This window comes from Numida meleagris, chromosome 11 (assembly GCF_002078875.1).
Source record: "Numida meleagris isolate 19003 breed g44 Domestic line chromosome 11, NumMel1.0, whole genome shotgun sequence".
Lineage (NCBI taxonomy): Eukaryota > Metazoa > Chordata > Aves > Galliformes > Numididae > Numida > Numida meleagris.
The window spans coordinates 1,001,671-1,016,926 of record NC_034419.1 but is presented as its reverse complement, the minus strand read 5'-3'; the positions used below and the strand labels follow the sequence as shown (position 1 = coordinate 1,016,926).

At 42.3% G+C, this 15,256-nt stretch overlaps 1 long non-coding RNA gene across 1 annotated transcript in view; it reads left to right on the top strand.

The window, feature by feature from the left end:
- Window positions 1-15,256, top strand: part of LOC110404817 — a 58,233-nt gene that overhangs the window by 32,748 nt on the left and 10,229 nt on the right. The window contains exons 2-8 of the long non-coding RNA XR_002442503.1: window positions 247-524; window positions 992-1,174; window positions 1,502-2,190; window positions 3,024-3,177; window positions 3,917-4,068; window positions 4,198-4,268; window positions 9,642-9,815. This is a non-coding gene — a long non-coding RNA (uncharacterized LOC110404817). The remainder of the gene's footprint in view (window positions 1-246; window positions 525-991; window positions 1,175-1,501; window positions 2,191-3,023; window positions 3,178-3,916; window positions 4,069-4,197; window positions 4,269-9,641; window positions 9,816-15,256) is intronic.

The following is a 15,256-nucleotide window of genomic DNA, read 5'->3' as shown; positions in this document are numbered from 1 at the left end:
GTACTATTTTAACATTTGTCCAAGTATTTTGTTTCTATTTATTAAGGTACCTCTGAGGATGTTCTGGCTTTGCTTTTGTTTGTTTGTTTTGTTTTGGCTTGTTTGTTTGTTTTTGCTATGGATCTTGGGTTTTTTGTGTGTGCACAAAAACCACCTATTACAACAACTAACTCAGCAATGAGGACAGGCTGGAGCCTGGAAGCTTGCTGCAGCTTCCAGTTCACTATTGCTTGATGTTCTTTGCAGAGACTGTGCTCTTGGGCAGTGTCACTTTAGCACAACCTCACTACTGGACGCCTACCTTGACTTTCTGAGTGTGAGGTGCTCCATGACGAGCTTTCAGCTGGTGGGCAAGGAGCGTGCTGCAACGCCTTGCGTGTCTCTGACAGTCTGGATTTCCAGCCAGCAGCTGGTTGAGCGGGGAGGACGGGAGAGCCCAAGAGCATTGCAGTCCTTTCTTCTACCAAAAGATGGAGTGAATGAGCTACTGAACAGCCTGTGCAGCTAAGAGATTCGCTAAGCAGGTAGGAACTTTTCTGCAAGGAAGGAAGGTTTTCTGTTGTCTTATGTTAAACCTTCATACATCTCATAATTTGTGCTAAAAGTAATGAGGCAGTTTGTTATAATTAATTGACCAGGCTGGTTGGTAACAGGTGGGTTGGTGAAAAATGGGTTAATTAGGAGTCTTATATAGTCAGTTCTTCTTTCAATTATTTCATCCACTTACATGTGAAAGTGATATTTTAGAATAATCCTTGCAGGAAAAAGAATGCCTGTGATACCAATGGTCTGAGCTTCTGCAAATACAGAGATTCTCGTCAAGTCAAACTAATTTTAGTATTGGCATGCCATACTTACAAATGGAAATGCTAACATTTTCAGTAGTGGAAGGAAATTATTTTAGTTGCTATGGAATGCTACACTTCTTTGGCAAATTAGACCACTTCTCTTCTGTAAGCGTAGCTGGGTACATAATTGTCTTTTTCTGCAGGTTTTTCATTTCCATTGTTCACACCTGAATTCCCTATGAGATGCTGGCAAAAGAGCTTCTCCCATCAACAACGCAAGCATGAAAGGGGTAGCTTTCCTGGACTTCATTCTTCTGTCTTTGCCACTGTGTTTGCTCCACTTAGTGTCTGCCTTTGTGCCGACGGACTCTCATTATTTCTCTCAGGTATGTGTTAGGTACCTTGATGCTGTAACTAAAGTGGTGAGCGAGGTGGTGCCAATCAGAATCACAAAATAAGAAGTACTGGAAAGACTAATTGGGGTTAGTTGGAGGCTAAGCCACAGGGGAGGGGCCGTGTAACTTAGATTCTCAGGAAAATGAACTACGGACAGGTATTATGGGTAAAACTGGTCCCAGCATGGCCTTTTAGGCTCAGTAACACTATGGTGATTTTTCAAAGGGTTTGGTAGGCTGCTGTTCTTACAGTGGTCTTTAGGCTATGTACTGAATCTAATGTCTGGCGTCTTCCATTGCCTGCATTTCCTTCCCCAGCACTCCCATTTCTTTGGAGAAATCATACCTGCAGGGGCAATCTCATTTGACTGCTTCCAGAATGTCTGTTTTTCAATCCTGACTTTGTACCTCTTTGGAGAATTGAAAGGAGGAGGAGTGCTTTTAGCTTTAGACATTTCCAGTAATGTGGATTTTCCCTTTAAAGGTCAGTAACTTGCAGTATTAGGACATATGCAAAATGTCTCTTAGGTGGCATAAATGAGACAGAGGGGTTAAATGATGCCCCCAGGTGCACGGTAGAAGCTGGTGTCAGGTTGCAGCCCAGAGCTGAACAGAATTTGGATTTTGGAACCTTTTTCAGGGTATGGATGATGATACTGTCAACTCCTCTGCATTCAGTTTTAAACATAACACCCTGGTTCCCTCATGTCCGGCAGAAAAGTCCAAACCAGTGTAAGCACTTAGATGGTAATGGCAAGGAGAAGGAGTAGTGGCAGCAAAATGGAAGGTTCTGATGATTCAGTGCATTTTGTACTTTTTTGGTCGCTGCAAACTTTGACAACTCTAACTGTGTGCTACAAGACTATCTATACAGCTTTCACGTGCATTTCTATAACTTTTTTACCCATTATTATATTTTAAAAAAGAATTTACCTGGATAAGTTTGCATGCAGAATGCTCATATTGAGAGAATGAGAAGGAAAGAAAGTCTTGATTGGACATAGGAGGTGAGGAGCTTTCACTTAAATGGAGTACTTTGCCGTATTTGCATATTACTTGCAATATTCTTAAAATAAAAAGGACTCTTTCAGACTTTCAGCTGTTTGTATTTGGAATACTTGTGCTTAATTGCTTATTCTATGTAACGCGTAGCTATCTGCAAGAACGCACTTAAATGTTAATGAATTCAACTGCTTTATGCACTTGATTTGTATTCATTTTAAGAGGATGGGAAGGGTGAGGGGAAGGAAGAGGGTTGAAAGGGAGGAGAAGGGATGCTTTGTGTAAGACTGAGTTGCTTCTAGAAGTAGATCTTTATCTTCAGGTCTTGCATCGACTACCTTTGAAGTAATACTTAAAATTCACAGGCTTATTCATTTCTCCTTTTTTTTTTTAAAAAAAAAAAGATGTTTGGAAAATAATGTGAAACCTGATACTGCACGGGGAGGTGTATGTTTAGATTTAGAGGAAACAAAATCAAACTCTCATGAGCTGGCTCATGCTGTTGATGAGTGGTTGCAAACCTTGTGACGCTGTGAGGCTGTCCTGATGTTAGCTCTACTTGCTGTTTCTCTCTGCATTTTGGGTGTTGGTCTGCGTGGGAAAGGTTTCCCAGTTTGGAGATGACTAATGTAGCACATGCAGCTTAAAGGTCCCAATTACTGTAAATGTTGAAAATGTGCCCTTTCCCTGACATGCCGAATGACCCCAGGCTCCTGTGGGCCACAGGGGTGGCGTGTTGCTGTCCATTTAGCATATAGAGGTAGGCCAGTGTTTGAGAAGTGCTCGGTAAAATCACGTTTTTTTTGTTTTTTTTTTTTTCTGCTCTGTGCTCTGCTAGTCTTAGCTGGGCTAGGAGCTCTGTACAAGCTCCACAGATTTAATCCAGAGAGGACTCGAGGATGCAGTCATGCTGCTGTCATACATTGGGTGGGAATGGACTGCACTGCAAGTGTTGCCTGGGGCGGCTCTTTGTGTGGACAAGAAGACTGATGGTAAAAGAGAGCTGTGTCTGTCTTTGCTGGGTTAGATGGAGTAGGGGTAGTCTCATTGCAGTAGATGCCATTTATTACACAGTGTAAAATGTGCATTTCTTCAGATGTGCTTACATGAAGCACTGTGCAATCATATGATGGGAGGATCATGTGTGTTTGTGTAATTGCCTTTCTTTCAAAGCACTGAATACCTTTAAGTAAATTGATTTGAGATTATGGCATTAGTTTGCAATCTGCGTGCTCAGAAGTTAATGCAAGCTCAGATCAGAGCTTCCACTCTTCTTAGAGAGTCATCGCTAAGAAGCATCTTCTTCTTAGTGAGTCCACCTGTAGCTTTGGCTGTAGGGCTTGTCAATGCAGGATAGCTTCATCTGTGCCCATAACATCAAGCCCCAGCAGTGGAGAAACACTCAGTGATGCAACCACGCAGGGCTTAGGAACCAGATGGTTTTATCATCCAGTGCTGCTTTTATTGAAGCAATGAAACTGCGCTTTTGAATTAAAATTGATTTGAATTTAAAAAAATATTTTATCCTAAGTACAGTCTGTATATATAAATCTATTGTAGAGATAAAAAAAAAAAAAGTTCTGCTGTTGTTATTTAAAAGGGATATTGCAATATTGACAGTGCAGTCTAACTTCTGGCGTTCATTTGTAGTGAGGTTGAGTGAGCTCCCACATCTATCTTTTAAGCCTAAAATATTGACAGTAATGTAATCAAAGTCCTTACTTCTTACAGCAGGTTTCCTGAGGCTATCCCTTGGAAACCCATTAAATCTGAAGAAGAAACCAAAGCGTAGTCTCCCAGGGCTGACTTCAAGGGTGCAGCGAAAGTCCAGATCTCTAATGCATCCCTTTCCCCTCATTCCTGACATGCATCTTGCGTGGACTGTAAGTGTTTCCTTGTCCCTTTCTGCGTCCTTATCCTCTCACTCTTACACAGTGGAATGTTCTGGGAGATAATAGAGCTGTTTATGCCCTTGTCTTTCTTTCATTTATATTTTTATTTTTCTTTCCCAGCAGTGTATAAACCATCCCCAAGCGTTCCTTCTGCCAGGGTCTCTTATATTCATACCTCTGGCTCTCCTCAGGTAAAGACCCACTTCACTAATGTACTGACTTGTCAAACATAAAGATTTGTTTGGAAAAAAAAAATCAAAAAGAAGGATTTGAGGTTGTTTTAAAAGATATTACCATATTTCTTAGCAGCCTTGTAATCCTTACTGATCTTAAGCCCCTTAATGCAACACTGTTCAGTGCTCCAGGGCCCCTCCTGCCTGGGCTACTTTTCTTTTTTCCTGCAATAGGTTTTAACCTCCAAAGTGCCTGATGTGGTTATTAGAAAGAACTGCTGAAATGTGTAAGATTCTGTCCAAATTTCTAGGGAGAATACTCAACTTGCATGAGTCTCTACAAATAAATCATACATATTTTAAACACTTCTGTTTGTCACATTGTTGCTCTAATTAATTGCAGGAAGTGCTGTTTTTCTTTTTTTTTTTTCCAAAAACCCAAGGCAGCAGCATGAAGCCGGCATGAATCTTATATTGTTTGCTACTCGTCGCCTCTTCAAACACTCCAGAGGAGTGTTCCTTATTCCACAGAAATCACAGGCAGCCGTTCTTCTTAGAGGTGCTTTGTGCTGCTTCCTGCTCAGCCTGGGAAGGTGGAGTTACGCTGACCTACTCTAAGCTCTCTTTAAAGAAAATAAATTAAAATAAAAGCTGAGCCATGAGCAAACCAGTTCTGCCCCTGCTCGGTCCTGCCTGTCCTGAAAATGCACTGCCTGAGTGTGGGAAACAGGTCCGCTTGCCTGTCCTGTCTGCTGCTGCTCTCTGGTGCATGTCTGTGAGCACCTCGTGTCCCCCACAGGGGTGGGAAGCTGGATGGCAGGCACTTCCCATTTTGATTTCAGGTGCAGTTACTTAGCTCAGGTGTTTTGGGAGGGGGAGAGAATTTGAGGAGGGTTCTGTGACCTTTGCGCTCCCCTCGCCACGCGGTGTGGTGCTGGCAGAACAGTCTGTGCCTCCCTGGAATCTGCCTGCTCACGGTGCTTACACAGCCATCCAGGTTTCCTTTATGCCCTGTATTTTAGGCAGTCTTTCTCTTCCAGGAGGAGCCTTTTTTCTGTGTCAGGATTATTTTGCTTGTGTAACTAAAGGGGGTTTTTGTTTACCTCTGTATTCTGGTCCATTACCATATCTTTCTCCCTCTGCATACATGAGGGCATCCTCATCACGTCCTGTTTGTACTGGGTGTAGGCCAGAGGGCTTCCACCAGGACACTGTGCTGGCAGTGGTGCTGCAGAGCAGAAGAACACATGGGATGTGAAGCCGTGTTTAGCTAGGCCAGACCCAGAGTGCTCAGGGCAGTGCAGGACAGTGGTGGATCCAGAAATAAATCATAGGCTGTCTGAACCGCAGGTTATATTGTTCTGTGCTTTGACTGCTGCTTAGGTAGTCACATCTAGACCAGCTCAGAGGGTTTAAATCTGTAAGAAAGCCTACTCTAGGTATTACTGTGGGATACAGGACTGAAGTCTTTTCCCTTGGATGAGAAGTTACATGGCTGCATTGCAGAGTAAGATTTACAGTTCAGTACAGGAATTAAGTTATATTCCTCCTTCTGCCAGTCTTGCTGCGAGCCAGTCAAATGTTTCCTCCATTGCTGTTTCCCTGTTTCCCTGTCTGTCCAGCAGTCTTCATGGGACTAGCCAGCTCTGGATTGTTTGGCAAGCACATTGTTAGCGTGAGTTGATTTGATTGCACTGAAACATGAATAATGTGAACAAGCTGTTAGCAGTGTATAGCAAAATCTCCTATACCCAGCTGTGCTGTGAAAGCAGACGGTGCTGTCTCTGGCTCCTTAGACCAAGGTTGAGAACACATTTGTTGCTTCAGTGTTAATCCTGGAAACAAGGAATCTAAGAATTCAACAGGAGCATTTTCTTACGCATTTTCCAAAAGCAGTGAATAGCATGGTAAGAGGAAGAAGGTGGTGGTACTGGAAAGTCACAAAATCTGGAGCTGGTACTGAGTTGTCCCCTGATTTAGGTTTTTAACATTTCCAGGTCAGAATAATGTTTTTGTTTTTCCCTTTACTATTTTCTTCACGGCTAATTTCTTAATACATTTTCCCCAAATTCTTGACAGCCTCTGTTTATGCACTGACTTCTCTGGCTGTCTGTGGCTGTGTAACTCACAGCTGGGTAGGGTCTACGGAGTGAGTTTTCTTCTTACTCTTATTGTGATGCAAAGGACGAGAAAGTTGTGTTGAGAGTCATCTAGGCTTCTTTGTTCATTCTTTGTAAACTGCTCAGAATATATCCTGTAACGCTTTACTGAGTTAAATCTGTTACAGAATTCCCATGTGTTGTGAAGTGGGCTGTGGTGTGCTTGTTTGGTCCAGCCTAATTCCTGCTGTTTCCAAAACCTAGAGCCTCTTTGTGACAGTGTGCAAGCAGATGCCTAGGAATATACCGAAGAACAAGATAAGCACATACTCACGTTTTCCTCTTGCTTCCAGTGTTCTGCTTCATTTCTGAGCCTGTGTAAACTTTAATATCCTAAGGCAACGCATTCTACAGTGTAATTACAAGTTGCAATTCCATTTGACATCCCATAGCTCTTGTATTATGAAAACTACTGAACACTTGTTTCCTGTCTGGTAAGTCAGGGCATAACATCTAATCTCAGTCAACTTTTCTTCTATTAAATAATGATCCTTACCTGTAAACACGGAACCCTGCTGTACAGGGGAACGACGGACTGTCTGTGGGACATGTCAGGCCGCCTGTCAAGTTCTCTGAGGAAGATGCTATAAAATGTCATCAAAGATCAGCCTTATTTAGGAATGCTTTTGTTGCGTGCTGGAAAGTCCCAGAGTTACCAGCTCTCTCTTGAGAATGAACTCGCTCTTTTCTGGATGATTCTCTAGAAAGGCCGTGTGGTTTCACATCCAGAAATTGCCTGACATTGGCAAGAGAGTAGAAAACCGCTAACCCCACCAAGCAAGGCAACCACCTGAAATTGAAGGAGGAAAGATGAACAGAAGGGAGAGAGAGGGTAGTCAGGGAGTGGGAGGCACCCGAAATCACCAGTGCATTGTAATTGCTTACCCTGAGCCACTCTAACACCGTGTGACTGTGGTGCTTCGGATTGCTAGCGCTGGGCACTGCAGCGCTGCTCACACTCAAACTAAGGATGAGTGTAAACAAATTGAGCTCATAAATTCTTTTGTAAAGAATTGATTTATTCATGTTCAAACATTTACTCAACGTTATAATGTTTTAATGTTTCTAATGTTATAAAGTTTTAATAGCGATTTGAACTATTACGATGATGTCTTAAAGGATAAGACAACTTTCAAAAATTTTTTTAAAGGCATTAAATAAATGCTTATTTTGAGAGATGCCTGAGAACTGAGAATGGCAGTGAGTCTTTGTTTCCTCCCAGGCAATCAGGAGCCTGGTTCAGAGTATGCAGCCTGAATGGGACTCATCAGTTGACTGTCTGGCCATGTAAACAACTGCATTTTGGGAATACTAAGTTCTTTAATAATATGCTCTTTATCAGTAACAAATGACATTATAATCAACGGGAGATGTATCAGTGTTGTCACACAGGCAGACCACCCACTGCCTTGGCTTTTGTAATTTCTTTGTCAGATATGTGCATAGTAGTGGACATTACAGTAAGAATTTCTTTTGAAGGGAAGGAATGCCCCTATTTATGCAGATGTCTGAAGCCTTGGTGTACTTTTCATTAGATGTGGAGTTCAAAACATCTGTGTTTAAACTGATAGCTGACATTACTCCTGGGGGGAATAAAACAATTTTCTTATAATTGACTTTAATCTTTCGTAAGCCAGTTGAACATGGAAATAAAACCTGTGGTTTTCTCAACCCTTCTGTTCCAGTTAGCCCTATCAAAGCTAAATGTGAGCGGTGATTGCTCCAGATAATACACTGATCCAAAGTTAAACAACAAAAAATAATGAGTAGCTTCATTATAACAGGGTCGTGTATGCTTTTTGCAGCAAACCTTTTGCAGCTTTTTGGAACAGGCTGCTCAGACAGGTGGTGGAGTCACCATTCCTGGAAGTGTTCAAGAACCACGGGGTTGTGGCACTGAGGAACGTGGTTAGTGGGGAGGTGCAGGTGGGGATGGTGGTTGGACTGGATGATCTTGGTGGTCTTTTCAATCATAATGATTCTATGAAAGATGAAGGGGCAATTATTAATTGGCCAGCCCCCCAAAATGCCTTTGCTTATTGTTAGAGCTCTTTATTAGAACTAATATAGAAAAGGAAGCCAGAAGAGGCTGTGGCACAGTGAGCTAGCCACCAGGTGATTAATGAATGCCTCCGTCATTCAGTATTCTTCCAGGCTGGATCTTTTCTCTAGGGAAAACTCTGAAAATGTCTTGTACTTAAATGTAAGGCTCTTTAGCACGAGTCTGCATTTTTTGGTTCCCCTGGCTACTGTTTAAAATACACATTCTGAAAAGGTTTCTGGGCCAAATAGAGCATTCTACTGTTTACTCTTACAGTGATTCATAATTCTTCATTTATGCATTAGCATCATTTCTCTGTCTGAAAACAGTGTGACAAATGGCAACTCATAGACTTGTTTGCATCCCACAAAGAGCCTAACCCAGTGGATGGAAAAAAAAATCCCTGTTTTGGTTCAGAAATACCATCTCTAATAACAATTGTCAGAGGTTACAAGCTGGCTCCTTTTTGGTAAAGTAGCCCTGCTTTCTGCCTCCCAGCTGTTACCTGGTGTGGGATTCTCTTTGGTTATGGCAAATGTTTGTCCTCGTGGCCCTGGGGAGCCAGAGCCAGCCCGCTGCTGTTAAGAGCTCTGCAGGGTGAAGGGCGAGCTGCTGCCAGGGCAGGGCTGGTTGCAGGGCTGGGGTAGGGATCACATGGGCTGTGCTGCTTTCCTTGAGTGCTGGTGGTGCAAACCAAACTTTGCCTTTTGGTTATTCATTCATGCTGTTGCTCCATGACCCTGATGTGCATGATTTAAGCATCCCTTAGCAAATTTAATACTTTACTTCTGCTTTCTCTCTCTTGGTTTTCTGCTTAGGCAATGAACATGCTGCATTAGCAAAATAATGAGAACTGTGTTTGCTGGTTGCGTTATACTATGACACAGATTGGAAGCGTTTGGCAAAACAGCTGAACTTAATAGTATTGCACTGACCAGGACTGAAATACGGGCGGGTTGTATTCAGCAGAGAAGCTGGGCACGTGTGACTTGCTCTTATGTCTGCATTTGTACCTCCTGCTGCCAGTACAAAGCACTAATTAGGACAAAGCTGAAAACCAAGTACCACTTCTTCCCTGTACTTTGAGGTCAGCAGAGCTGCACGAGGGGTGAATTTGGCTGAGGCTTGTTATTATCAGAAGTAGCCTCTGGGCATCACCCACTGATCAGAAGTGTCTTCTTCCATTGGCAGGAATTCACTTTTGCCTTCGGAAGTCTATGCAAAATGTGTGCTTGCCCTCTGACTGCATGACAGCTGCTGTGACCGTGGCTGAGGACAAAGGGCAGTTGCCTGATGTGCTTCATTATTCCTGCTGTCGTGCACAGCTTTGTTAGGTGGTCCTGATCTGTCCATCGTGAATTGCAGGTAAATACAGTATTAGAGACAAAATTTAATTTCCATGTTCTGAAACATCCCTGGAGGTCTGGCAGACTCAGCGTTTTTGTAAAGAGATTTTTTTCGCTCAAGACTTTCCTATTATCTGAGTAAATTGTGGGTGGATACAAATGTACTGGGAAATGTCTGCTACCACAGTAACTGTGCATCAGGAAGTAAGAGGAGCTCTGAGTTATTCAGTGTACTCTGTTGTGCTTCTTGTGATGGAGTCTGCCTGATTCTTACGGCTCTCAGCTGAGGGTGAGATTTGCACTGTGTGCTCAACAGCTCTGACCTGGATGTTGCATCCTGCACTCCACCCCTTCTCAGCTGATTCACTCTGCAACCTGTTAGTTTTGCTGGGTGGAACTGCAGAGGGGGAAGGCTGGCCTTGCAGTATGTACACCAAGGCCGTGTTTGTCCTGATGACAGATTTGTGCCTCAGCTGCAGTTCTCCCATTTGTGCAGTTTTATATGGCTGCCTCTGATCTTTGCAACGGTGCACAGTCTGTGTTAATGCTCCAGACCATGGTGCAAACTCCTCTGGCAGCCTGCTGTTACGAATAACCTCTGGCCTAAAAGGCCATAAGGGTTTTGATCAACTACGACTGGGATAGAAGCACTCTCATATGAAGGTGATCCTCTCCGTTGCTCTCACCTTCCAAAGAATGAGAAGAGAGGAGAGGAACCTGAGAGCAGCTGAGGAACTGAGAGATAAATGCAGTAAACAGGCTGCAATTCTGCATCTCAAGTGCACAGTGATGAACACATAATGGAAAGGACATGTTCCTCACAGCACAATTAATTACGTTGCCTTCTTGACAGTGAATTCCCTTGCCCACCATGTCAAGAAATGCCTCATTCAAGAAAATAATTAAGTAAGCACTCTCAACACTGGAGGTTTAGCGTCTAGACTGTATCTTGTAAAATTTTGACACTGCTCAGCAATCGATTCAGTGAGCTCATGTCTCAAGGGGCTGTTCTTTTGTTAATAAACTTAGGTTGCATTCTAGCTGCTGCAGAACAGAGGGATATTTTATACAGGTAAGAAATGGCTTGTTCATTTTTAATGTGAGTGACTTGTGTGTCTTTTTGCTTCCAAGTCAATGATTTCACACGTGGGAAATATTTCACTATCCGCAGGAGATGCAACCAGCTTGGCCTTGTGTTGTCCAGCTGGCATCTATGTTACCTTCTGTCTGATCAGAATGAGCTTTCCTCTGGGGTCAAAAACAGAATATAGATTTTTAAATTTACTTGGCAGTCCTCTTGAAGCACGTATAAGAATACTGAGGTCTGTTTGTTCATCTGAGCACCAGCAGAACTTGGGATGGAGAACTGAGAGAATGTAGTGATGAGGGCCCTTTGAATTTTGAAATTTTGAAAAACTCAGTGGATATCTATTAAAAACTCTGGCACAGCGATGTTGTTTAACTGTACTGCATCTGTCGACAACATTCACCCGTGTATTTGAGTCCTCAGTCATTCCTATTTCATATTTGTGATGTTTGTGTACAGAAGCTACAAGGTATCTAGCAACAGTTTTGCATTTTTCAGTGTTTAACTGCTCATCTCTTGTGCAAATAGTTTGTAGAACACCAGAGGTTGTTTCTCAGTCTTTCAGCTGTAAACTCACAATCCCATTCACCGCTTTAATGATTGTAAAGAGTGAGCTGCAAAGCTGTAGAGTCTCCAGAGTTTCCGAAAATGTACAAAGTTGCTAAAAGAAGGATGCTGTAAACCCAGCAATGAACACGTGGGATTGTTCATGGATATGGCACAGATATAAAACAAGCCGGGTATATTTCCGCCTTTGTCATATTTTTCACTATTTGCTGTTAGAAGGACATTCTAATGAACACAAAGTCTACAAAATACTTACTTAGGTATCACCAACCCCTTTAATCAAGTAGATGGCAAAATGCTCTGCGCACCCTGAGGCGTGCCTTAGATCTTACATTGCCTGCCGTGTAGCACTGGTGCCGTGAGATGCAGGCTGGCGTGCAGGCGAACACGAGGGGACAGTCTGAGACTGGCCAGAAAGTGTCGGAATGAGTCCAAGCTGCTAGAGGAAACTTAGGGTGCATGAGTACTTGGACTGGAATGTATTTTCTAATGTCAAAAGTACCATCTTCTCTGGGCCCCAGCCCGAGCCTGCTCTGTCTCCACAGTGTGCCTCTGTATTTGTTTCCTTTGGGGCTGAAAGCACATTCTTTTATCACTGATGCTGCAGTTGAGTCTTCTTACAGGGAGAACCAGCGTGTCACAGTTCAGCATTATCTGCGCTAAGCTTGTGCAAGTTCTCTCATCCTTTTAATTTCAGATTTATGTTAAATTTCATACAACTGTAAGGGGTAAGTGCCTTTCAGAGCACGTCAGCTGAAGATTTAAAGGTGAAGGATGAGATCTATTTTGTATATTAGCACACATCATTTTCTGTAAGTATCAGGGTGCTATTCAGTACTTCAGCAACTTGTGTACTTTGCTCACTCCCCTGGTACCAAAGAATTTCAGTGAGAACAGAGGAGTTTGCAGTCTGGTACAAAGGAGACCATGGAAAGCTATCTCATTTGTTAAAAGACCACAGCTCAGTGATCTGCATGAAGCAGTGGTATTTAGACAGTCAGAATACATTCTTGCGATCAAACCCTTCATCTTCTACAAAGACGTCCATTTTATATTGTTATAAAGGATCTTGAAAAGGATTCCTCCCACACTTCCAAGCTTGCAAATGGGAAGTGTGTATTGAACCCGAGAGATGGTTTTGGGGTTGGTCCATCTGTCTTTTGGCAGAGAGTAGCTAAAGGATATAACTATACAGAATGACTGAGAAAAGGTAGAGGGAAGATACTTTAGGAGCCCTTACAGATGTTTTCTTCTCCTCCCCCTTGGCTCATTCTTTCAGTATCTGCCTGTGGCATTGCACAGGTTACTTCTGCTAGCTTTGCTAATTTGACAGACCTGATAGAAGTTAGTATTTTTGCATGTCAAAAGTCATGCTGTACAAATTACTTTTAAAATTCAACTCGTGTACCACACTGAAGTTGTACCTTCAGTCCCACTGGAAACTGGGGATAAATCACGGTTCTACAGTCCAGGAATGGTGGAGTAGGAAGAAACCTTCCTTGGTTGTTGCCACAATTTCCACCCCTATCAGAAGGACTGGAAGAGGGAGAATTGCTGACCTGGTGAAAGGGGAAGGCAAGATTTCAGTAGGAGGTTTATCTGTTAATGCTGCATCTTGCTGCAGGTTTGCAGTGGTCTTCAAACATGTTTGAATCAAAAAGTTGAATCGGGATCCCAGCCTCCTTTACATCTGAATATTCTACTGGATGAAATGGAAATGAATGTGAGAGAAGGAATACCTGAGGAAAGGAGCTAGCAAAGATCTGTGTCCCATTTTATTATACAACTTTGGCTCTTTGTGATAAACTTTATATCTTTTTAACATGCATCACACTTAAAATAGTCTTTCTCATCTTTTGTGCACTCTGGGCTATTTCAATAGATTTTATGACAATCTTTCTAAAGAAAAATAGGTCGAAATGACCAACAATTTTCATGTTGAAGATCCTGACATGCATCAGTGTTTTCTGTCTTGCTCACAGTTGCCTTTGAACCCGCTTTATAATTTTGTCTGGTGCTGTTTCCAATGTCAAATGTGGCTTTTCTCCATTGAAAACTGATGCTTGGCAACTTGGAGACTAATTTATATATGTATAGATTTTTTTTTCCTTCCAATTTTAATGGTAAACTGAGACTTGGACCAGATTATAATTTCAATTCATGATGAAATGCTAAAAATGTGTACTCTTATTTTCTGCCAGTACTTGGCTGAAGGAGTTTTTTTGCCATTCTGTGGCATGTAATGCAATCATTGTGGAGGCACTGTTTGTCGTTGCGGATTTTGAGTAAGGTTTCTCACCCTCTGCTCATGATGGGTAAGAGTTCAGCTGTCCAGAGAAAATACTTGTGCTCTGCTTTTCCAACATATATTTTTGTGTAAGTAAAATTGAACCAGTTTGTCATGTGGCTCATTTCTAAAGCTGCACTAAACTCTCTGGAAACATGTGACATTTCTCTGCTGTAGAACAACAGCTCGTGAAGGCTCTGCTTGGTGGTTCCCACTGGATAGCAATCCCCACTAATGTGGGGGTGTGGTTAATGTGTGAATGATTTTGACCTATCACTGCAGGAATAAGAAACTTGCCTAAGTTAATCTGTTTTAATCATCTCTAGCAGCAGACACGTGCACACCACATTGCCCTTCACGCTTGCTTCTCTTTTCTAATTGTTCTTATGATGCCTTATAGGGTGAGACAGGTTTTGTAAATAACACCTAAGGTTTAAATCTTTGTACACAGTTCAGTGCAGCCGGGGATGTTATGTGTAACTATAAAACTGAACAGACTGAAGAAACAGTGCATATGAATAAAGGGCATTAACCAAATTTACAACTAATTAACCTTGTTTCTGTGACAGAATGGAGTACCAGCATTTCTTAGCGGTCTGAAGTTTGATTGCGAACCCATGTGCTGTACTTTCAGTGAGCAACAACTCCTGAATTCAGGCTGATCTCAGTGCACAGCAAGTACCTGCCGGGCACCGCGGCCCTGCTTCAATGACGGGATGGAGAACCTGTGATCTGGAGGAATTCCGGTACAAGGAGCAGCACGTTACCAGGAGTGCAGTTTAGAATTGTGTGATATGAAAGCACAGATGAGATTACTGTCCCTTTGTTTTTGAGCACAAGCCCTCTGTAGAGAGTGAAAACAACTTTGTCTTTTCCTGCATGTTGTAGTCACCTGAATTAGATGCACTCCAGGTGAACATCTCTGCCATTTTTTTTCCCTGTTTTTTGTCTGACAAGAGCTGATTCCATAATTCCAGAGACAATACAAAAAAGATTTATAGAACTGTAGAAAAACTCTTTTTCTCCAAGTCACAGGTCCTCTCCTTAAAGTAGTTCAACTTAAACTGTGTTTCCCAAGAAACAGCAAGAAATTGAATGATAAGGGTTAAAAGAGAGATACGGCAGTATTTGGATTGGGATTGGGCTGGGTTTTTTGCTTCCTTGTTTCTCCCCAGTATTGCCATGCTAATCCGCTGCTTGGGATTACAGGACATAAGTATTTTTTTTTTCTCCATGCTGACATCTATACAGCCCCTGAAAATAGTAAGCAGAATTTGGGTGCTTCCATATCAACTAATTGAATTTATTTGGCTAACTCAAGTGTTCAGCACTACTGAAGCTAGTGTCATCAGATGGGACATGTATTCAGCTGAGTTTCACAAAAATTACTGGCTCTGCATTTTGTTGTACAATCGGGAGTACAAAACCAGTTCAAGATTCAGTTTTCACATTGCTCTATTTAGGTTTTCAGCCTGTTATCTGAACTGTTTGGTATATGCAGTGCTGCAATTGCTGCTAG